The sequence below is a fragment of the Rattus norvegicus genome, chromosome 3 (assembly GCF_021556685.1).
Source record: "Rattus norvegicus strain SHRSP/BbbUtx chromosome 3, alternate assembly SHRSP_T2T, whole genome shotgun sequence".
Lineage (NCBI taxonomy): Eukaryota > Metazoa > Chordata > Mammalia > Rodentia > Muridae > Rattus > Rattus norvegicus.
The window spans coordinates 26,122,327-26,148,093 of NC_141536.1; the positions used below are offsets into that span (position 1 = coordinate 26,122,327).

General features: G+C 39.0%; 1 long non-coding RNA gene and 1 other non-coding gene across 2 annotated transcripts; both read left to right on the top strand.

Annotated features, from left to right (window-relative positions):
• Nucleotides 1-295: 295 nt before the first annotated feature.
• Nucleotides 296-14,255, top strand: LOC120101541 (uncharacterized). Its single transcript, XR_015683492.1, has 2 exons — nucleotides 296-471; nucleotides 13,894-14,255. It is a non-coding gene; the product is annotated as an uncharacterized LOC120101541 (long non-coding RNA).
• Nucleotides 5,042-5,172, top strand: LOC120102048 (small nucleolar RNA SNORA17). Its single transcript, XR_015685152.1, has one exon. It is a non-coding gene; the product is annotated as a small nucleolar RNA SNORA17 (small nucleolar RNA).
• Nucleotides 14,256-25,767: the final 11,512 nt, after the last annotated feature.

Sequence of the window (25,767 nt, forward strand, 5' to 3'; positions counted from 1 at the left end):
GGATATATTTTGGAGCTCTATTACTTCTCATTTTAGCATAATTTGTTCCTATTTAATCTCTCCTATAAGGATGATGAACATCTGAAAGTGATTAGATGGAACAGAGTAGGGGAACGAGGCACAGAGAACCATTTCACATCGTCTGATGCCCACTGATTGAGCAAGTTTTCCTGTTTCCTTGGCTATGCTTTCTGTGAGTTTGCTTTTCTGTACATGCAGTCCTGTAACTAGGCAGAACACTGGCAACTATGGCAACACTGCCCTTCTCAAAGAAAAAGAACAGAATTCAGTAACCCCTGGATCCTGTGACATAGCCCAGTCCTGCAGTGAGAAGTGACTGTGTCCTTTACTGTCTGTTGTAATCTCCATGGTCTGTTTCTTCCAATATCCACCTCACAATGATTTCACCAAATGGAAAAGTGTAGAAGCTATTTAGAGAGGTCCACCAAATGAGAAATTCTGTGAACTCAGGTGAGTTAAGTAATGAGCTGGGCCAAACCATCACAGCAATTGTTCAGATCAGACCCAGAGCTATGCAATATCCACTTGCAGAAACAATTTCCAAACAGGAAAAGAGGCTCACTGTCTTTGTCGCAGTGTGCTCCTCTATGAAAACATTTCTTTAAAAATCGACAGTTGTTGTATCTGGAATTATGGGGGAAACTTACACACAGAATGAATGAAATTAGAGCCAAGTGTCTGATTTTCAGAGTCAAGGAATTTCCCAGACGATGCTTTGAAGAAGCTGAGGCTATTTTTGTTTGTTTTGTTTTGTTTTTTCCATCATCACTGATTTTTTTCTTTCTTTGCCTTATTTCTTGTAGCTTTGTACTCTGTTTGTGTAGCTGTGGTCAAATACTTTTTGAGTCAGGAGGATGGACAGCAGTGTCTATTCTAGCAGTGGACGGAGTGTGAAGCTGCGGGTCTCAGTTATTCCCCCCAACCCCCACCTTTTCTCATAGATTGGTCTTCTGCCATGCTGTTCACACAGTGAGCTTGTTCTGGAATACCTCTCAAGTCTTCAGCTGTCTGTCTGGAGAAATCCCCTGTCAGGCTGAGAACTCTACCCTAGTAGTTAGCAATCTGTGAAAAGCCTGGTCGTCCTGTGTCCAGCTGTTTCATTTTATGTGGAGAGACATTGTAGAAGGTATCCTGAGTTTCCTTTTGGTTCCCATCCCATGGTGATGACTTTCTAAACGTTATGGCTTGAATGAAGACTTTTGTCATGATCCCTCCCCACCTGTGGGCCTCGGTAGTAATTTACAAATTGTCTGTTAATGTCATTTCACACAAGTTTTTTTTTCTTTAGCTGGTGATGTGCATATTTCCTCAAGAACAAGTTGTGACCACCCTGGCATCTTTGTCCATGGCAGGTTCTTCAGTAGACATAATGAAGGCCTTTACCACATTGTCTTTTAGAAAGTGAAACTAGCTTCATGTCTTGCCTCATAGACATGTGAACTTGACTATGAAGTGTAACCCCTTTGAACTCAAGTTATTATTACTTGATATACCACCAAAGGAATAAAATAACACCTATTCTATATTATTAAGAGAATGAAGAAAAATTATTAAAGAAATTTAAGACGTTTTTGAAAGTTCTGTGTATATAACAGGTAAGATAATGATCACGCATAAACATTAACAGTTTACTCTCAACACTTTGCTTCTATTACAACTTAATCCTGTCAAAATCCCCGAGTCTAAGAAAATAGTCAGTCTCCACTGTAGGGCTAGTTATTCTTATAATCTTTCAATAGTTTGGCAGGGATCTGGGTCATTTAGACTTTATCACTTCATGGAGCATTACTGTCTCAACTACCCAGAGAACCTTGGTTATTGTAGAAAATATTTAATCCCAATCTAGAGTTTCTACTCCCCCTTTGACCATTTAGTTCCATGGTAAAGGACACACACAAAAAATTTATATTTATAATAAGCCTTAATCACCACAAGAGATGGGCAGAAATCTATTCTCTATTTTATTATGTGTATTTTCAAGCCAATAATCCCATTATATAATGTGCCATGTTTCGCCTCGGCTTCTCTTAACTCCAATTAGCCAATCTCCATGGCCACTATTTTAAAATTTTTACCCCACAGAGGATTCTCCTCTCTATACTTACCTACCTTGTGGTTCTCTTCTGACCCCAAGCCCAGAAAGCCTAAACCCTGCCTATGCCTTTTCTGTCAAGCTATTAGCCATCCATATCCACCAATCAATGATATCCTGGGGGCGAGGCAGGGATACATCGCCTAGGTCTACATGTGATCTCTAGGAACAACTAGTATTTAGCTTAGCAAAAGGCCACACCTCAACATTGAATGCTCCTAAATGACTTAGCCCAGGGAGTCTCCCATAGCTTAGAATTTACAATCTGCTTTCTAGTCTTGAACTACCAACACATATATCAGTGGTGCAGACTTGAAATTCTTTCCATCAGAAGTCACTTCTCATAGGGTCAAGTCCAGGCACTGGCTGACTTTGGAGTAAGAACATGAGGAGACGCCTTAATGCTGTTGAGCTGCCTTTGTTCATTTCCCATCTGACTGACTAGGACAGAAGGTTCAGGATGTACGAACTACACCAATCTTTACTTGAGCATTGTCAGATATATGTGTTTGGCAAGTCATTTCAATCTCTTCATTCTTGCTCCCTAATTTTAAAATGGAGGGAATAATCAGAACTTCATATGCTTAGGTAGATTTGAGCAAACACACACACACACACACACACACACACAGAGAGAGAGAAAGAGAGAGAGAGAGAGAGAGAGAGAGAGATTCATATATACATATATATGTATTTATGTATATACATATATATTCTACTCAGAACCTAGGAAATATGTGTAACTGATGACAAGAAACACAGAGAGATTTGAGAAAAGTTTGATCTTTATTCATTTTTTCAATTAAACTGAACACTTGTATCTAAGAAGTATCTAATGACTGCCAACTACCACAAGGAAGGCATTGTCCAGCATTGCAAAAGCATCAATAATGTGATTTTATAAGTATTTCTTTAATAAAGAATGGCAGTGTGGTTGAGAAAATGAACTCAGTTCTGGAGGCCAGTGCAGAGGTTGCCTGACAAATACCAGTGAGCAGACTACTTTATACCAGTCTAAAAAGTAAATGTTGATAGACAACCATCTGCCCTTCTGACTGCATATGCGTTTTTAATGTCAAGGTAAGCAGATATTTCAAGGTAAAGAATAGAATTAACTTACTGTTGACTTTCTTTTCTGTATTAAGCAAAATGACATTGAGAGAATTCTACTTAAGAATAAATCAAAAGCAAGCATTTTTATCTTAAGAAATATATTCATTTGGTATATGACTTTAAAACTATCATTTCTGTTACTACTTATATTCATTTCTTTCAAGACTAAACAACATTTTAAATTAATTTTACAGTTTCCTTCTATTTGAAGCAAAATAATTTTTTAATACAGATGGAATAATTTTTTTCTTTGTAAGGAAGATAAGTACACTGAAGACTAATATTGAAGACATAGTATTGAAGACTGCACCTAGGCTCTGGCTAAGCTGATTAGCATGTAATGAGTATGTTTTGGAAATAGAACTTGATAGTCTCAAAGTACTTTCCACTTTAATGGCCCAAAGGTTTTAGAATAGGAATACAATGTAGGTTGGAGAACTTGTTGATGATGAACAGACTTATGATGGCAAAATGATAACATGCTTAGTTAGTATCCCTTATAATAGAGTAAAGATAAATTGGTTTAGAATTTTTTTTCTTTTCTTTTTTTTGGAGCTGGGGACTGAACCCAGGGTCTTGCGCTTGCTAGGCAAGCGCTCTACCACTGAGCTAAATCCCCAACCCCTGGTTTAGAATTTTTAAGTGTGCATGCAAAACAAACAGCATCAGTCTTACCTGACTACCTGCTAGGCATGTGGTTTCTAAGCATACACCCAAGCCAGTAGCTGCATAGTGAGAAACTCTGGGCTGAAAAACGCAGCGATGTGTTCTTGACATGATGTGTTCTGCTTATTGAAGTTTCACGAGAAAGAATTTTTGGAAGAAGTGATATAATATAACTGACTATAAATTTGTTAGAGAATGTGTCTCCAATTATTAGCTCTCATGAAAGTAATCTTGAAAATAACTTTGGCCTACTAAGTAATTATGAATCATTAACGAGGAAAAGAAAGTACAAAATTTCACTTTAAAAGAAATTTTCTATAGTAGGAGAAATGTGGCTAGTGATTGATCTGCACAAACTTTTGAGTTACTTGGCTACTTTTACGTTGAAGCCAAACAGCTATATATAAAGCCAATATAACAGATATATAAATTTGCCATTTTCTATGCAACAAACTGTTGGGGTCTACCTTGAAATTTTAAGAACCAAGCAGTAGTACCTGCAGTGTTACCTGGACAACTGGTGATTGATCTTATTTGACCTCTCTTTATACACTGTATTAGTCATTATGTTAAAAAATGTACATTCATTGCTTTAACAAAGCGCCAGAGGCTGGTTACTGGAAAGACAAGGCACATACTTAACCAATAGTTTTAGATGCTCAGGAGCCTGAAATCAACACTGGGTCAGCTCTGAGTGGTCACTACTGAGTGTGTTTCCTCATTCCAGATGGCAATGTTGGCAACAGGTTCAGCAGCCATCAAAAGCATAGAAACCTAACTAGAGTCGGTCAAAATGCCCCCACCTAGTTTGAGCATAGGGCACTAATTAAATCACTAGAGACCTTTCAGTTTTCCTCACCTCCCAAGGAGCCACAACTGCATCACCACCACCACACTGAGAGCCATACTGACAAGAACAATATGAATCGACAGTGAGAACCCAATATCCGAACCACAGTACACATAGCAGATGATGAGGTAAGCGGTTGACTGATGACCAGACTCTGGTCACACTTATCTTTCCAGTGAGAGTCTTCCTACAGAGATTTTTGAATTGGTTCCTACACACTCAGTGTGAATTGGAAGAGAAATTAGGAAGGTATGTGGAAAAGGATGAAAAAGCCGTAAGTACTTAAAACTAGAAAATCACCTACCCCTAGAAGCCTTGCAGGTGTGGCTGCTATGTCACATGTGCGTCAGTAGATGGCAAAGGAGAGACAGGCTATGTCTATGCTTGTGTTCTGTCCTAGGGACATCTGAACGATTAGTAGCCTAACAGTCCTTGAAAAAAATCTAGCATCAATCAACCACCAGCCCAGTGCCAGGGGGCTCTGACTGGGGTCTAACTTGAGATGACCACCAGTCTCCACATTGGAGCCACATAGGCTCCCATGGCTTCCAGGACTGGGAGCAAGCCAGAGACTCAAGAACCCCACCTGGCATTTAGGGTCCAGGTCAGGAGTGAGAACTTCGGCAAGTTGGGCAAGGAAGCAGCAAGCCCAAGATGATCACCAGACGGACACCATAGGGTCTGGACAGAGAGTTAGTCTGAGATGACCACAAGTTGGACACTGAGCCGGCCTGGAAATGCATATATGAGCAGGGGACACCACTCCTAAAAACAATCCAGAGACTGAACATTCAGAGACCCCCAAATGCTTCAAGAGGAGCAAAGAAATGAAAAAGAATCAGAAGGATGTGGGCACCATGAAGAGAGGCAAAACTAGAGGACTGAAGGTAGCAAGGAACAGCCTCATGTAAGTCATTGTTGATGACTCTTGGAACCATGGCAGTGTCCTGGTTAGGTCTGCAACCAGGGTACATGTCTGAGTCTGTGGCTCTGAAGCAGTAGGGGTCTGTTACCACCAAAGGCTAGGGTAACATCTCTGGTCTAGGCTGCTGATCTATAACATGTTAGTATCTGATGACTGCGAAAACTGGGCCTACCTCTCACGGGGTAGGATGGGGGAGCTGGCCTTGGAGACCTGATAGTAGGTGAGCTGCTCTGGTCCATGGCCAACTGTAATACTTAGAATAGCGGCTCTACACATTGCAAGAGGTACAGGTAGCCAGCCAGAGTATGCAAGCGTGGGAGACCTGTCCCTATTACTCATTTCCCTTATGACAGTGTGGACAAGGGGGAGATATGCTCTTTCCTGTTGACCCCCACCTTCTGGCCATCCACCTGTATGCTATGTAATCGCATCATCATGAGAGAGAGCCCCTCTTCTCCCTTTTGCCCTTGCTCCCTGCAGCAAGCAGGATAGTTTCCCTGACAGGGTAATGAAAGCTGGCTCTGCTCTGCCCCTCTCCTGCTGCAGCACTTAGGAGAACAGGCCTAACACCTCACCTGGGCAGCACAGTAGATCTAACCCTGATGATAGGAACACTGGTGAGGCAGTCCTGGGGATGAGATTGTAGTTGAGATGGCCCCACCATTTGTCTGTCATTCAGTGACATGGACGAAGGAGAGCTATCACTACCCTCTTGCCCCTTGCTGCTGGTGACAGGAAGGAGAGGTGGCCTTGAGATCATGAGAGCGAGAGTGAGTAGTCTCTCACCTACTGTGGTACTTGAGAGAGGACTGCTCTTTGCCTGGACGGAGCTGAGCCAGACCCAAGGATATGAATGTGGGAGAGCCAACCCTGCCTCTTGTCTGCTGGCATGGATGCGGGAGAGATGGCCCTCCTCCCCTATCTTGTCCCTCAGCATCTATAGCAGCCCAGAGAGCTGACCCTGGGTCATGAGACTGAGACTGCTTTGTGGTGGGACTGCTATGTCCTTGAAAACTTTTGCTCCAAAAATTAGACCTATAAAACCGCACACTGTGCTTAATTGAAGTCCCTTTTACCTTATATGAGAAATTGCATCAGGCCCTAAAGTTACTCATGATAATTACAAGAGTGGAAAATTAAAAAGCATTTGGGAATAAGATAGAGAGGCTGATTGATATCTCCCCTGGGACAATTAACACACATTCCCTTCCTGTGTTTCTTAATAGGACATAGGAAAGCAATACTGTGTGTATAGTGTCCCAGGAAGGGTTGGAAAGCAGGATTAAATATTCCATAGGTAGTTTTCTCTTAGGAAAGTGAAATGTGCTTTTCCTGTACATTTAATTAAGCTCGTTTGGATAACTTTTATGAAGTCACTCTAAATTTCTGTTTATATCTGTAGCGTTGATTCTCTAGTCACCATCCTAACCTCCTCCCATACATTCAGGGGAATAGATTGGTTTAGATGAGAATACCAGTCAGCCAGGATGTGCTGCTGCCACGGTGCCGCAGCACACAACCTTTATATTATCACTGCAAATTAGCAAAATTAAACCACAAATTTTCTTGGATTTCAGATAATAACATAAAGAAGCATTGTATCACTTGCTAATCCAAAAAGTTATATATATATATATATATATATATATATATATATTAACCAAGTCAAATAATACACAGTGCAAGCTAGAGTTCTGGGAAAGTGCAACGTGCAGGAAATTCTCCTGCTTCCCCTCATTTCCTCGGGTGAAACATAAAGTCATTTCTCCTGACGGTGTCCGTAGTGTACCATCTCTCAAGGTCCTAAATCTAAGGTTGACTACCACTTTCCAAAACTCTCCACAATTGGAAAAGAACTGCAGGAACCATAGCTGCCCAAGAGCCCAACTGTGCGGGACAGCCCTGGGCATCATGGATTTCCAGAGCCGGTCTAGACAGGATCGTGCATAGAGCAGTGGTGATTCTGTCAGGCTGTCTGAGAGCAGCCAGCTCTTTCTGAGTTTCTTTTTCCTTCCTACATTTGATGATTTTAAACTCGGTTCACCAGAACAAAGCATGAGGAAGCATTTCAGCCTGTCAGCTACTGGATACTCCCAAAGGCATTCACCTTCTTTTAGCAGAGTGGATGATTCTAACAGAAGGCTGTGTGAACTCCAGTGTAAGCCTAAAGGAAATTACAATCTTATTGATAAGTCAACCGGAAATTTGGGCTTTGCTAAAATTTGACAATTTTTATCCAGAGATTTTATCATCATCATAACAATTACAACTTTACGATTTCTCTTCCCAAATAGGCAATTCCATATATAGTACAACAATGAATATTTTGATATCTTCAGATATGTATTTTGTAACTAAAGTTTATAATGTTTTATCACACTGGTGCGCTAACTCATAATTTAGCAAATTGGAAACTTAGGAGGCATATAGAGCATCCTATGGAAGTTCCTTCCCATCTTGCTAGAAACAGAGTTTGGCATTTAATATGATCTGCTTAACACTTGCTGCTCAGACCACAGCGTGCATTTTGTATGCCAAAGAAAAAGCAGAAACACTTGTGAAATAAGACAGAAATCTCTCTATTATACAGTCTCCACAGTGATTTTTACGTGTCAAGAACACTGTAGGAATGACCATGTTGATGCTGGGCTCGTTTCTGTCTGGATTATCCAAAAATCTTCAGCTTATTGTTATTAGCACGGTATGTGCTCCCTATTTTGAATTAAAATGTATTATACTCCTCCATAACTTTAAAGAAAATTTTAGACTTAAAATGGAGTGACAAAACACTGTTAAATATTTCTCTCTCTTTTCCCAGATTTGTGTTAATTATAATAAAAAAGAAACGTAGTGTACGGTTGGATATCAAATTAATCTCACTTCACCAGTAGGAATTAATGTCCAAAACTTACAGAGGTTACAAGAGTTGTTATACTTTTCTCCTCTCAGTAGCATCATCGTGATAGCTGGCTTTGATTTTCTAATTGATGGGACTTAGACTCACACAGGGACCACATCTCTGAGAGTGTCTGTGAGAGCATTGTCAGAGGGAATTAACTAAGGGCATAGACCCACCCTCTCTAAATGGGTTTAAGCGGTCTGCGGAAAAGCCTTGTCTCTTGTCCATCTTCTGTCCTCTTCTGAGCATATTTGTCTCTGAGGATTGTATCCTGCAGTAACTGACACTCAGCTATAAACCCCTGTTGGGTAAGCCAATGTAATAAGCCATTTTTTTCATAATAAATACATCTACAGTCAATTTGTTCTGTTCCTCTAGAGAACTCTGCCTAATAATATAATTTAAAACTAACATAATCCAGGATCTAACCCACATAAGATCTGCTGAAGAGTTCAAACTACTGAGGGATATTCTATCTAGTAAGCATCAAATTTCCAGAGTCCAGAATGAGTGTTTCAGGATTAGATGTGGGGGAGTGAAGGGGGTATATAGCCATAAGAATTGGGTATATAGCCCCAAAACTTTTGATTCAAAATTTGTCTTGTGTGCAAGGAGTGCAGTTATGGGGGATGGTGCAGAGACTGGGGGAATGAGGAACCACTACCTGGCCCATCTTGAGACCCATCGCATGGGCAAGCACCAGTTCCTAACACCAGCAATAATACTCTGCTACACTTGCAGACAGAAGTCTAGCATGACTGTCCTCTGAGAGGATACCCAGTAGTTGACTCAGATGGATACAGACACTGACAGCGAAACAGTAGATGGAGCTTGGGGAATAAAAGGAAGAATAGAAGGAGGAAGGATTGTAGTCCTTAAGAGATCAGGAACTCGACAGGAAGACTACAGAGTCATCTATCTAACTTGGACCCTGTGGCTGTCAGAGACTAAACCACCAACTAAAGAACTTTCCGAGGCTAGACCTGGGCCACTCCATACACATGTAGTAGATAAGCAGCTTGGTTTTCTCATGGATCCTGAACCCTAGCAGGAGCTATCACAAAAGCTGTTGCCTCTCCATAGGATATGTTATTGGAGCTGGACTGCCTTGTCTGGCCTCAGTAGAGGAGGATGCTCCTAGCCTCACAGAGACTTGAAGTGCCTAAGTTGCAGGATTCCCAAGGGGTGCCCACATAGTCAGAGGAGAAGAGAAAAGGAATGGGGAAAGGATTGTGGAGGGGGTGACACAGAGGGGGAGTGAGGAGGAAGAAAAATGAATAAAAAATATTAATAATAAATTAAAAATAAAATTAAAAGAAGAGTAACACGGTCCAGAATGCAGCTCACATAAGATCTGGTTTTGAGTTCAAATTTCTGTAGTATATACTATCTAGTAATCATTTGTTCTAATTTTATCTTTGAAAAATATCAATTTTGATCCATCTTCATAATCTTGACACTTTTGAAGTGTGTGGTTAGCCACATTTTAAAACGACACCCATTCTGCTTTGTTGTTGGTGCTTTGTTTGTTTGTACATAAACTGGTATTTTATTACCCTTACATTTTCACAGTTAACCTTATTATTTCCAGAAATTTCTGTAACATATGCAACAGGTGTCTGTGCTTCCCACACAAAGGATGTGCCTATCATGGCAATACATTTATTCATGTACTCATATTTGCATATATTCATCGTGATACCCAACTTGATGATTTAGATCAGGCAGTGTTTCTTAAAACTAACTATGACAACGCTATTTTTTTTTTCTTTTTGTACTTGAGCCTACATGAATATCCTGTTTCACCCACTAGTTTTCACCCAGTAACTTTAGTTTGCACCTAGGAATATACTGGATATAAATATTATGATGACTGATGGCTTTCTTATAGACCCACTATTTCAACTATGTAGTTTAACCAGTACATATCAGTGAATATGTTATTTCTGTTTAAGCTTTTACCACTAATTTTAGTTTGCACCTAGGAACTTACTGGATATAAATAACATTATTAGGACAAATGGTTGGATTATAGCCCTTTTATGTCAACTATGTAGTTTACTTCAGTGAATATATGAAATGTCTTTGTTTGATTAATTTATTATGTTCCTAATTATTAACTGTTAATTTCTGTTTACCAATTTGTTAGTTATATTTTACTAGAGCCCTTTAAAATATCTGCTATTGTTAACTTCAATTCATTTTCCCTTTCCTCAACTTTTGGCACTGTAAGATACTACAGGCTTCCTCTTTAACTCTATCCCCCTGTCCCCTTTCCTTTTTCCTTCCCAAATATTTCTGTTATTTTTGGAGCCAATCAGTTTTAAAATAACATTTCAAAAACCAGTATCTAGTAACTTACTCTTTCTGTCCCTACTGCTATCAATGGATTCATTATAGAATTTCAATGAAAGCTATATTATTATTAGGCAATTGTTCCTAAAAAAAGATGACCATTATCCTAAATCTTAGGTATGGGCATGTTCTAATCTAGCACTTTCTGTTGAGTATTAACAGACATTGTGTTGTGGTGAAATTCTACTGCCTGATATATCATACAAAACTTAGACATCCTACTCAAAGATTCACAATATATTCTACTGGAGAAAATTTTGAAGAACTTAATAAGGAAAGTAAACTTACTTGCCAAAAGTTTAGAAAAATTTTAACTCAGCAACATGGCTGCCCTAGCAAGGGATCACATACAAAGAACTTCTAGGTCAGTGTGATACTCCTGGAACAACACACCATTAATTGTTCTCCCTGGATTACAGACACATCATTAGCACACATATTTAATCCCAAACAATGTGGGTAATGCTAGTATGTAGAAGGAAGGAACCATATTTCAGTGACATACAATTGAGGGCCAGACAAAGTAATGAATCAGAGAAAGACTTTCAAAGAAGGAGTCAGAAATAGGATATTCCCAACTCAAATGAGAAGAGACAGGAAATAGAGGCTAATTAAGAGAGGGTGATGGTTTCACTGGGACAGTTTTACAAAGACAAGCTTCAGGTGAAGATAGAATGAACCAGAGAATGAGAAGGAGCCAGAAGATCAGACTAGATTGCCTGAGTGAGTTTGAGGGCAAGCAGAGCAATTTGGTGAGAATCCAAGAGAAGCCAGTCTGAGTCAGTCTGAAGTCAGCATGTGGAAGAGTTTGAGCAGGAACTGATGAGTTGAACCAGTCAGCAAAGTTGAGAAGAGCTAGAAGGGGTGAATTTATTTAGCAGTAAGCCTCTGAGACCACAATCACATTGGGTAAATAAAAGTTACTTTTATACAGTGGCACCCAGAGATTAGCTTAAAAACACTATCCCACCTTTTCTGCAAAACTTTGACCAAATCCAGCAGCAGGATGAGTATTGTTTGAAAATTAGATTAGAAAATGTCTTTTCAAGCAAAATTTAAGTCTTATCTTCTAAGAATCATCTTGCTTAGTGAGCTGCTGGTTATAAGATACATCAATTCTGATTCTGTGGACTAAGAACCTAACGTGGTGTCTAATATGGTCATCATACATTCACTGAAAACTGGGAATGAACTAGTTATTTGCAGCCACACTCAAATCTCTCTGTCCCTCTCTTTCTCTCTACCCTGGTTCTTGCTCAGAGTTCCAGGAAATATAAAGGCAATGACAATATTTTTAACCTTCTCTTATAAAACACTCTGACTTGTAGACATTCATCTTCTTTGAATCCAGAACTCACATTTATAGTTCCATTTATTTTGCAAGGAGAAGACAGAAACAGGTTTTAAAATAGCATTCAGAATTCTTGAAAATAGGGATTCATTTAACAAATATATTAAGTGGCAAAGTATATTTTGAACATAAAGATTACAAAATAACTTTGATTTGACGTGATGTAAATGTACTCTCAGAGGCTTACTCTTGAATAAGTTCACCATTTCTAGCTCTTTCTGACCTCTGTTTGGGTGGTTCAACTCAGCTGCTTTGGCTCAAAGTCCTCTCTACAAGCTGACTAACTCAATTTGGCTACTCTCCATTTTTCACTGAATTGATCTGCTTAGCTTGAAACTAGCTCTGTCAATGTATTCTAATCTTCTGGTTCCTTCTTATTTTATGACTTCGCCTCCTTCTTCTGACCTTTGCTAAACTGTATGAACTCAACAAACTCAACTCCGGTGCATTTCATTCAATGCAACGACTCCCAACTGACTGACCTCACTTTCAGTTTTGGTCTTAAACAACTTCTCTTTCTTGTACTGTTATGATGAGAATTGGGCTTATCATATTGTATGGAGCCCAGTCTTATCAAAAGCAATTCTCCAATTTTGCTCCCCCGTTTTGTCAACAGGATTAATCCAGGTTCACATTTTCAGGCTTATGGTTCTGCTTCTACCCTATTTTCAAATATTTTCTGTTCAACCAGTAAAAGAATGTAAAACTTCCTGATTTCTTAACCACAGTGCCTGAATTGTAAAAATATGTAGCTAATTTCTTGACAAGCCCTCATTAACTGCATCTTTTTTGTTCCCTTATCATCTTGAGCCCTAAAACAAATTTCTAGAATGATGAATTGAGAGGTTTTGACTCTGGACTGAATGTCTAAGGGGATGAGTTAAGGGCTTTGAAGACAGGTGTCCTAGAATATGACCAGTCTCCAACAGATATCCCCTTGCTTAACTCTTAATGCTACCTATGAGTGGATGAATGGTGAGCTCAACAAGCCTACCTTGTTTAGTCATTATATCATTTAAATAAAGAATACAGCTTCCCCTTGGGGATGATGTTTAGATTCTGAGTTGACCACATTCCTGAGACCTTACAAAATAAAGCATTTTAAATTTTTTTTATTTATTCACTTTGCAACCCAATATCAGCTATTCCTCTCCTACAAGTATACCATCATACAAGTACTCCCTCCATTTCAACTTCTCCTGCTGTGTTGAAAAGGAGAAGCTCCCCTTTGGGTATCTTCTATCACTAAAAACCCTACCACCACCCCAAGTAACCATTAAAGTGGAAGAAAAGATGATAGATATTTATATTAACACAGGACCAATTCTCAGTCCTGCAACAAACTGAAGGACTCATGACCAGTCAGAAGGCAATAGTCCAGGGATCTACTGAATCTACATCATATACCTGGATCAAGGAAAGTGCTGTGGACCTCAGAATAAGTACTATTACCCATTCTTTCATAGCCATCCCCAACTGTCTATATCCTCCAATGGGCAGAGATTTATTGCATAAATGAAGAGCTCATATTGTATTCCAAAGAGAGAGGATTATAGTAAAAAAATGTTTTAACTAGATCCCCTTCCAATATCAATGTCTTTTTATCTCTTCTCTCCTACAGACAAATGCCAGAATCAGATGGCTTCCTTATTAGGAGACTGGCATTGGAAATTTCCCCATGTATGAACAGGACCTATCCTCCAAGAGCTGGCAAAATGTGTGGACACCCATCATCCTAAGGCTGAAACCCTGGACAGACAAAATCCCTGTCAAACAATAACCCATGTCACTGGAAGTAAAGGCTGGCATCACTGAACATATTGCCCATCTGATGGAGACTGGGATCTTGGTACCTTTCCAATTTCCCTGGAACACCCCCTGTTGCCAGTTTCCAAGCCTGGCACCAATGACTATTGCCCAGCACAGGATCTCTGAGAAATAAACAAAAGAAGTGAGGATATCCATCCCACATTTTCAAACTCAGATAATTTCTTCAGTATGCTCCCTAGTCCCAGAGGCAAATCTACTTTGTCCTGGACCTCAAGGATACCTTTTTCAGTATATCTTTAGCCACACAGAGCCAACTTTGCCTTTGAGTGGGCTGATTTAATTTCATGGTTTAATGAGAAACTTACTTGAAGTTGTCTGCCTCAAGAATATAAGAGCTCTCCAACCCTCTTTGATGAGGCTTTACATGCAGACTTGTGGAAAATTTGACAGAATTTTCCTTGGGATTCATTCTACAATGCATAGAAGAACGCCTGATTGCAACAGCCAGCAAAAGAGATGAGAAAGATGACACTGAAGGATTTCTTGAAATCCTGCAGTACCTTGGGTGCCTCATGAGTGCTAGGAAAGCTCACTCAACAGACCACCTACTTGAGATATGATAAAAGATTCCTGTCAATGTTCCCAAAACAGGTCATTCTCGGGATCTCCAAGCCCAAAAGTATAAGAGTTCTTAGGAATGGAGGTCAACTCTACTGCCAACTCTGGATTCCTGATTTGAGGAACTGGCAAAACAAAGGGTGTAGAAGGTACCCCCCAACCCTGCTACACCCCACTTAACAGAAAAAGAGAAGTTTTTTCACAACCATTGTACAAGTTCTTCTGTCAGCACCAGCTTTTTCTTTGCCATACATCTCCAAACCCTTCCATTTTTATGGACAAAAAAGATGGGGTAGCAAAAAGCATGCTCACTCAAGGACTGGTACCATGGAATTGGTCCATGGCCTATATATCTGAGACCTGGTGGCTAGGGTTAGCCACCATCCCTGAAACTTCATTGCTACAAATAGGTTTAGATTAATTGACTCTGGAGCAAAATCTTATCATTATGACCCTCATGCCATCTAACATTTATTAAAAATCATCCCAACCCCACCATCACACTACCAAGGTCTTTTACTGACCCAACCTATGGTGGTTTGAATATGCTTGACTCAGGAAGTAGCAATGTTAGAAAGTGTGGTCTTGTTGGAGGAAGTATGTCATTATGACAGTGGGCTTTGAGACCCTCCTCCTAGCCTTTGGGAGAGACAGTCTTCTCTTGTTGGTTTTTAGATCAAAATATAGAACTCTCAGGTCTTCTATCTCTGCATCTCCCATGACACTGCCATGTTCTTGATGATAATAGAATGAACCTTTGAATTTTTAAGCCAGCCCCAATTAAATGTTGTCCTTTATGGGGGTTGCTTTGGTCATCATGTCTCTACATAGCAATGGAAATCCTAACTAAGACACAGCCTAAGGTAACATTTGCCCAGCTAACAGGACTCAATCCCACATCACTATTTCCAGAGACTGCCTAAGGTCTACTATGTGACTGTATAGAGACAATTGCACACATGCACGGGTTGGAGGCCAATTTAACAGCTGTGCCTTTGGAATCTTCAGGTCTGGAATTAGTCACAAAAGGTGACTATCATGGAGGGAGGAGAGTGGTTACCTAGGTGGCTGTGGTGATACTAGAAAAATATCTGAACCCAGTCACTCCCCACAGGGACATTGGCTCAAAAATCTGAATGTGTAGCCCTGGCCTAGGCCTAGAATATAGAAAAAAATAATAAAGCTGTCAGTATCTACATAAACAGCTTATATGACTTTGCCACCCTCAATGTACATGGGGTCATATATTGGAAGAGAGGTCTCTTTATGGCATGAGGAAAAGCAATGAAGAACAAATTAGAGATCCTAAGGGTTCACTTTACCCTATGGGACCTGAAAATAGTTTCTGTGACACAAGACCCAGGCCACCAGAAAGGGAATTCCAGAGAATGGATGAAGTTGAAAGCAACAGGAGAGCAGATCTTTCCCAATCCCACATTTGCCTGAAACACCAACCTCTTCAGAGGAAAATAACCAATTCTTCCAAAGACTTTCTAACACTTCTACTGAAGAGGGGTGGGAGTTTACCACAGTTGACAGGATTATTCTGCCCCAGGCTCTACTCTGGACTCTAATAAAGCAACTTCATGAGCTTATATACCTCAGCTATGATAAAATGTCAATCCTATTGAAAAACTACCTCATCTCTTTCTCAAACTTAATTTTTCAAGACAATGTTTCCATGTATTTAGTCTGTCTAGCAATTGGGCCTTGGAAACTGGGAAAGACGGAAAGGGGTCTGGCAACTGGGGCTTTTCTGGAAGGTTGACTTCACAAAGGTATGTCCTTGAAGGTTTGGTTACAAATATCTCCTAATTTTCATAGATACTTTTTCAGGATTGGTTGAAGCCTTCCTAACAGCACAAGTAACAACTAAGAGGCTTTTGGATTACATCATTCCTCAGTTTGGAGCACCAGTGACCATTGCTTCAGACAATGGTCCAACCTTTGCAGCTCAAGTTATACAAGAGGTATCCTAAGCATTGGAAATTAATGTAATTAATTACTTACACTGTGTTTACCATCTTCAGAGCTCAGGCCAGGTTGAAAGGATAAATTGGACCTTAAAAGAGACCTTAACTAAGTTAATTTAGAGATTGATGATGACTGGAAGATGCTCTTCTTTACTTTGTTCTAAGTAAGGAATACCTCTTACCTTGAAGGGTCTTAACTGGGGTTTCCATTGCTAAGAAGAGACACTGTTACTAAGGCAATTTGAATAGAAGAAACCAATTAATTTGGGCAGGCTTGAAGTTTCAGAGGTTCACTTCATTATCATCTTGTCAAGACACATGGCAGCATGTAGGCAGACATGATGCTGAAGGAACCAAGATTTTTCTACATTTTGATCCAAACATATCCAGGAAAGGATTCTCTTCTGGAGGAAACCAGGAAGAGAAGGCTTTCATTCCACACTGGGAAGAGCCTGAGCATAAGAGACTCGAATCTCAGCCCCAAAGTGACACACTTCCTACTACAAGGCCATATCTACACCAACAAGGCCACAGCACCTAATACTGACACTCTCTGGCCCAAACATACTCAAACCACCACAAAGGAGTTACTGTGTATGAAATAAAGTTTGGAAAGCTCTCCCTGTTTATCTGAAAATCAGGTCTTAAATGTTGGTAAAAATGTCTAACCTTTTTGCTGAAATCTCTTCAAGTCCTATAAACTGCCCACAACAACATTTATCCATGTCTGAGACATCTCCACTTGATCCCACTTCCATAAGCCTGAGGACTTAGTATGGATAAACATCAGCAGAACAAGATGTTGGGACCCAGATGGGAATCCCCCACATTGTGATCCTGACAATTACTGTGAAGTTTGAAAGCATTTGATCACAGATACACTACTCCCATATGAAACCTGCCTCAATTGAAAGACCAAGGACAAACATCGATGAAAAATCAACTATTCAGTCAGACTTTAGGACCTGCTAAAGCCAGTCTTTCTTTCTGTCTAACTTGGCTGATCCTTATGCTTTTCTCTTGCTCCTTCTGTTTTTCTTATGAACCTGTCATCTGGTACTAGAAACTCTCTGAAACTGAAATGGGGAAGATTATTACAATAATTCTTCCAAATCTCATGTCAATTAATCCTCAGTGTTCATAATGGACTCATGTAAACTCTGGTCAGATCACAGATTCAGTCACCCCTGGAGAGTCCATGGAAGTATAGAATAAAAAGATGGAAAATAGTCTGTCTATCAAACTGACAAAGTCCTAGTAATTCTACATATATATATATATATATACATATATATGTATGTATATATATATATATATATATATATATATATACATATATATGCCTTGAAGACAAAGGCAGGGCTCTCAGGTGTTGGGAAGAGAAGGAATTCTATTGTTACTACAGCTCAAACATTACTTGGGAATGGGAATGGGACCCAGGAGCCACAGATAGCTTCATACATGTCAAATTTGCAAAAAAGGAGACCTGTAAGATATCCCACACCTGTAATCTGGTCACTGTTTTATTTAAAAGATGGGATAGATTCCTGCCACATGAATGGAATGATGACTGTACACGAGGCCTCAGAGAATTCTTTAAAAGCCAAGACCCAGTATGCCTTTCACTATCCATTATCTAGCTTTATCTGTTAGAGCAAAGCCCATAGGGCCTTATGGGACACCCAATAGAGGTTCCCTCAAGGCTCAGTACTCTCATGATTTCTTTTGTCACTACTTCCTTGGACACTTGACTTCTCATTCCTTCTCTATTGGAAAGACCAGATTCTCCAACAGGTACTGATATGGCTTTCACTAAAGGGAGCCCCTTGTTTCAGATCAATAATGCCTCTTTGGGGTATTTAAATGCTACAAATCCTAACTTTACCAGACATTGTGGCTTGGTTTAGATCTACAGCCTCCATTTTGCATCATATGGCTAGTAATGCAAGAAGATCCATCTACTTTAACCATAACCACTGCCCCTGTAGGCGACTCTTTCACCCTTTGTCCATGGGAGATCACCCTACCATTAGAGGATTTCAGAGGATCAAGCATCTTTTATGACCGACAAATACCTACTATGTACTTCCCCCTACTGGGTCATTTGCAATGACACATATATTCTCTGACAATAGTTCTTTCTGACGAAACCTAAACTCTACAAGCCTACTAGTGGCAAAAACATCCACTTGGTTTGCTTGTTCATATAGAATTACCCTTGTTTAGGGTATGTCTCAGATGCTAAGTCAACAGAAATATGTATTCTTATAAATACTGTTCCCCAGATTTGATATGAATCTACAGAGGCTAGCCACAAAGACATGGGAATTTATGATGCCAGAATAAAAGAGTAGCTCCCATCCTATTGTCCATGCTAATTGGGAACAGAGTAGGTAGTTCAGCCATGTTGAATACAATAGTCTTATTAACAGGTACCTAAATCTTAGACTCCTAATCACTTGGGAAGACAGAGACATTTCCAGCTTGTAATCCTCCATCTCCTGCCTGAAGAACTAAATTGATTCATTAGCTGAAAAGTTCCTCCACAACCGAAGAGGCTTCATTTTATTGCTTTTGAGACAGTGAGAGAAACATGTTGCTTTTATACCAACTCTTCAGGAATTCTCAGGGAAAATCTCTTCAAGGTTTGACCTAAAGGCTCTAGAACAAAAAGAAGCAAATAAACCCAAGAGGAGTAGAGTTGGGAAATAATCAAACTCAGGGCTGAAATCAACCAAATAGAAACAAAAAGAACTACACAAAAAATAAACAAAAGCAGGAGCTGGTTCTTTGAGTAAACCAACAAGACAGATAAACCCTTAGCCGAATAAACAAATGGCGCAAGAGAGTATACAAATTTATGGACAGGAAACCAGGAAATGGGGTAACATTTGAAATATAAATTAAAAAATTTTCAATAAAAGCAAAAAATGCAAAACAACAAAATGCTTTGAAAGGAAAAACAACAACAAAAAACAAAAACCAACAAACAAAAACAAAAAAAGACATTCTGCAGAGAGAATAGAATTGGCCAAATGATCAAAACTGTTTTAAGTTGTTCCCATGGTTGACAGTCTGACTGATCCCCTAGCTCTGTTCCTCTTAGTCATGCTATGTGTCCCTTGCATGATGTACTTAATTTCATGTTTCATTCAAGATCATATTAGTGCTGTCAAACTTATAATATCGAGGGCATAGTATAGTCCTGTATATACTGTACAAGAAACATAATATCAAAGATTTGATTTGGATACCTAAGGACAGTGGGTACTCTCCCTCTTTGTTATATATAAGTCCACTATAGCTGTCTTCAGATACACCAGAAGAGGGCATCGGACCTCTTTACAGATGGTTGTGAGCCACCATGTGGTTGCTGGGAATTGAACTCATGACATCTGGAAGAGCAGTCGGGTGCTCTTAACTGCTGAGCCATCTCTCCAGCCCTGCTCTCCCTCTTTGTTAACAGGATCAAGCCAGATTCACATTGCCAGGCTTGGGACCTACTCTGCCCCTCCAAATATTTCATTAATTATCTGTTCAACCAGTAAAAAAAAATGTAAAACCTTGTTTTTTTTGTTTGTTTTTGTTTTTTAACCACAGTGCCTGTGTTGTAAAGATATATAACAAATTGCCTGAGAGACCTTTGTTCCCTTATCAGCATGTGCTCTGGACTAAATGTCTAAGAGGATGAATTAAGACCCTTGGACTCTGGACTGAATGTCTAAGGGAATAACTTAAGGACCTAGAAACCAGGTATCCTGCAAAAGGATCATTCTCCAACAGATACTCCCTTGTTTAACCTTTAATGTCAAAACAAGATTAGATGACCCTGCAGCTTATCCAAGCCCCACACTTCTTGGGTTTGGCATTTCACCCTGAATATTTGCAATACAGCTTTCTCTTAGACAGGGTTCAAATCCCAAGCTGACTGTCTTCCCAAGTGCTCAGAATATATAACTCCATTGATGAGCTTCTGTCTCTGAAGTGAGTTTTCCTGGCTACCATTCTAGACCCAACAGTGTCTCTTATTTATTGTCAAATCTTTCTCTGATTCATCACTTTGTCTGCTTCTCAGTTAGATGTTACTGGTATACATGAAAGCTTTCTTCTACAAATTAACATTACCTATAGTGTTTGGGATTAAAGAAGTGAACTATGGGTGTGTCTGCATTCCAGTCAGAGGGATTAAAGGTATATGTCTTGTCTACATTCAGGCCAGATCACATACACCTAAGTCTTTCAATGTGATGCCTTGCCAGAGAAGAAATGTTGCTGAAGAAAAAGAATACTCTACAAAAGATTTTAGAGAATATTTTTGTCTTTACAAAACATACTTTAGTAATTCTAATACAAATTTAAGTTTACTAACAATAATCATAAATAATGGTCATCTTTTGCATTTATTCTATTCTGCTAAGTAATTGGAGGCACCAGAGATTGTAACACATTTGTGTGTGTGTGTGTGTGTGTGTGTGTGTGTGTGTGTGTGTGTGTGTGTGTATGTGTGTGTTTTAGATCTGAAGTATAGGAATGTTATAATTTATTAAAATATGATAAAATCACAGTTAAATTCCATTAAGTTACAGTACAGATCTCAAATCTATTCTACAATGTTTCTGCATGACCTGAAAAACTAAGATGAAGCAAATATTCAGTGTGCATGTGCTTATGATTTGTTGTTGTAGTTGTTGTTGTTGTTGTAGTTGTTGATGTTGTTGTTGATGATGTTGATGATGTAATAGTTTCTTTCTGAAATTGCTAATTTCTGATTTCCAGTTTCTATGGGAAAAACGTCAGATATGTTAATAAATCAACTAATTATACATATGCTGCCAAAACCAGAAAAATAAATAAATCTCCACTTGGATCTATATCAGATAGGAGGATTATCATCTGATAACGGAAGATTATATAAAAAAAAAAGTTCCTTAACTGATATAGCTTGCAATAATTTGAAAAAATAATTTCTTGTCTGTCTTCTTATGACTGATTTTACATATATATAATTTAATATATATACATATATATAAAATATTATATATACATATATAAAATATTATATATACACACATATAAAATATTATATATACATATATAATATTATATATACACACATATATAAATATTATATATATATGTTATATATATATATATATATATATATATATATATATATATATATATACAAGTGAATGGCACCAGCCACACAGAAGACAGTGAAAGGACTTGAAAATGCTTTGAGGTTATAAGGCAATCTACTTCTCACAAAGTTGTGCAGTTCTGTTATGTGGTGGCGTGAACATCAGGACTAAAGCCAAAAAAAAGTTCTATATTCAGAGAAATATTGGATCAAATCCAATGTTCAATTAAAACCACAAAAAGCAGAAAAAATGTGAAAGATAAACATCAGAATACATAAGAATGAAAACACGGAAAGCGATTAGCCTTACATCATGATTGGAGATGTTAACGCCTCTCTATCAAAATTGGCAGGTGTCACAGATGAACATAAATTGAACAACACTCAACTTCTACAGACATCTCATTTAGTAACAAGGAATGAAACATTCTCCATTTCATATTAACTGTTCACCAAGGCAGACAATTTTTAAGGCTGTAGAAATCACTTAAACAAACTTAGAAGGCTGGAGGATACATTAAAGGCCACTCTTCAATTACAGTAGAATGAAGTAGGTATTGAAAGTAAAGCATCACTATACAAAAACACAAAACAAAACAGCAAACAAAGTCACTACTGAATAATCTGTGGGTTACATTAAAAAATCTCAAAAGAAATACTCCACATATTTTACACTAGTTATTGTGCAGTCAAAACTTAACAGAAATTTATGGGACTCTGTTGAATCTATTTTTAGTAAGAAATTTATAGTACTTAGTGGTGATCATTCAAAAATAAGAAAGAAAAATTAACCATCTAAGCTTCTAATTTAAGAGGAAAAATAAGATAATAGCAAATTAAACTCCTAGAAAACTAAAGAACAATGTAAAAAGGTTAGGGCAAAAATTATAGTCACGGCGGACAGGAAAAGACAAACAGTCAGAACTTTGTTTAGCAAACTGAGTTCTAGGAAACTTAGAATAAGCTCATTTGCACTAAGATGAAAAAAAATATGTGAATGTTCAGGCAAGGGCTGAGTAAGTGGCTAGGTCTGCTTGTGTATACCCAAGTCTGGTATCAATTTCTTCACTTAGTTTGCTGTGATTTCTTGATTCTTAATGATGATGTAAGAATTCCTAAGATTACATTAGTAATTATTAAGTGCTTTTGTAATAGGACTCCTATTAAGACCTTTCTGATGTCAAACTGCATTGAGACCTTTGCTACTCCTCCAGTGTCATGAGTTAATTGCTTCTGACAAAGCAGTCAGGCATCTACAACTTAGAACACTTTCTAAGTGGTCATCAAACAGTTAACCAAAGGTCATGAAAAGGTAACTGTGGATTTCCTAAAGGTACAATAAAAGAAGAGTAAAATATTGACTGGACTTATCTATACAAACCTCCAATGATAACATAGTTATTATCTTCAATTCCCAATGAACCTGTAGAGCTAGTGAGTGACAGATGATGAATATTTAGCCAGATAATTAGTCTTAATGGATATACACGTATACATTTTCTGATGTAAGCTTCTTATTCAATTTATGATTTGAATTTATCTTTCAACTTCTAGTAAAAGAAGATAAAATATTGGTTGGACTTATCTATACAAACCTCCAATGATAACATAGTTATTATCTGTAATTCCCAATGAACCTGTAGAGGTTTCATTAAAAAAAATGTTAAAAAAGGCGGGGAGGGTGATACTTGGAAAATCCATGTGATCTATTGTCCTAGAAAAGGTACAAAAGACTAGGAGAGATCATATTTGCAGGCATAACATTGGAGGGCAACACTTTGGAGCTAGCATTTGGGAACCCATAGCATTGGGAGTAAGGCATTGGGAGCAAGGACATTTGTTACAGCAGAGCAGGAGGAAGAGCAAGCTTAGAAGGAGAATGCAGTGCACAGAACACGTGAAACTCAAGAAGGATGACCAAAATGCAATGCTTCACTCCTTCTTTAAAAGGGGAACAAGAATGCCCTTGACAGGGAATAGGGAAGCAAAGTTTAGAACAGAGGCAGAAGGAACACCCATTCAGAGCCTGCCCCACATGTGGCCCATACATATACAGCCACAAAACTAGATAAGATGGATGAATCAAAGAAGTGCAGGCCGACAGGAACTTATTGTAGATCTCTCCTGAGAGACACAGCCAGAATACAGTAAATACATAGGTGAATGCCAGCAGCAAACCACTGTACTGAGAACAGGACCCCTGTTGAAGGAATCAGAGAAAGGACTGGAAGAGCTTGAAGGGGCTTGAGACCCCATGTGAACAACAATGCCAAGCAACCAGAGCTTCCAGGGACTAAGCCACTACCCAAAGACTATACATGGACTGACCCTGGGCTCCAACTGCATAGGTAGCAATGAATAGCCTAGTAAGAGCACCAGTGGAAGGGGAAGCCTTTGGTCCTGCCAAGACTGAACCCCCAGTGAACGTGATTGTTGGGGGCAGGGTGGCAATGGAGGGAGGATGGGGAGGGGAACACCCATATAGAAGGGGAGGGAGAGGAGTTAGGGGGATGCAGGCCAGAAACTGGGAAGGGGAATAACAATTGAAATGTAAATAAGAAATACTCAAGTTAATAAAGATTAAAAAAAAAGAAGGAAAATGCAGAGTGGAATAACTTAGAAATTATAAGGCAACATAAAAAGTTAGCAGAGTGCAGAATGCAGAGGAAAAGAGGCAGAAAAAGCTACAGAGAGGAAAAAGGAGCAGGCAGGCTTCTCCTTACCATTGGATAGAACAGGTCATTTCCTATTAGCAAGGCAGGCTTAGTCTTACTAAGGAGAACAAAGGTTTCTTCTTTACAAACTTGGTTTTAATTCATTTAGCAATGAAAAGGTAGAAGCTTTTAATTTCTCTATTCAAGAAAGGTTGAAGCTCAGTTTTCACCCAGAATGAGTGAGTTCTTTCTGCAATGGCTCTTTGTCTTTTGCTCCATATTCATATGTAAATATGTGTGTGTGTGTGTGTGTGTGTGTGTGTGTGTGTGTGTGTGTGTCTGTGTGTTTGTGTGAAAGTATGTAATTATGAGATTGTATTCAAGCTGGGCCCAACTGGTTTGAATGGACATGCATGAATGAATTCATGTATGAGTTTACGTGAGTTTAATCCATATTTGCATATGTAAAAGTTTTTCCTTCTGTTAGTGACTCTTTTCTCCTGGTTCAATAAAAGTTTATTGCTCCAATCCCTCTCCCTCCAAAGCCTGCTAAGGGAGAGGCATGTGGACAAGAGGAAAAAGGCTCTGGCATTTAATCCTTTACTTTATCAAGGTGCTGTTTTACGATGTGATACTAAACACCAGGGACTGCAGTTTCTGGCCTCAAGTGAGTTCGTGCAGGTCAGCTACAGTAGCAAAGTGACTTAGACTTAAGATAAGTAAAGGTTTTAGTATTTTATGGCAACCCAAAATAACTCCCCTGCAGATGATCTTCCCCACTTTCTACTGCTTCAAGAATAACCGTAAGAGCCGGCCCTAAACATTTAATCTCTCTCCACTTTTCCAAACCAGTTCTTTCAGTAAGTGGTAAGACTGCATAGAAAACTGAGGAACAACTGTGAGGTGTGCAAGACGTTCTGAATGAGTCAAGTTAGGTGATTATGTGCAGTTGACTGAGAACTGCTGTGTCAAAGACCCTATAGCCTCAAACCCATGGGAAAAAAGTGAAGTCTTCTCAGTGGGTGAGGCTCAGAAGGAGGGCAAAGCCTTCCTCTGGCTCATGTGTTGATGCTGATAGTGTGTGCAGACACCAGGCATCAAAGCTTTTCCCCACTCCCAAGTTATTAACTGCATGAAGCCTGTTTCCCCACAGAGACTGCTTCTACCTAGATTAACTATATCTATTCCCTTCTTCAGCTGCCTATGATAAGCACCATCATCTACATGATTCAGTTGTATTCAATAACCCAGCTCTCCATATGTAATAAACATGTTGACTTTTGAAGTGTTACAGTTTTTTCATCAGGGAGTTCAGTCTTCCCAATCTCAGCTTTTCGGTG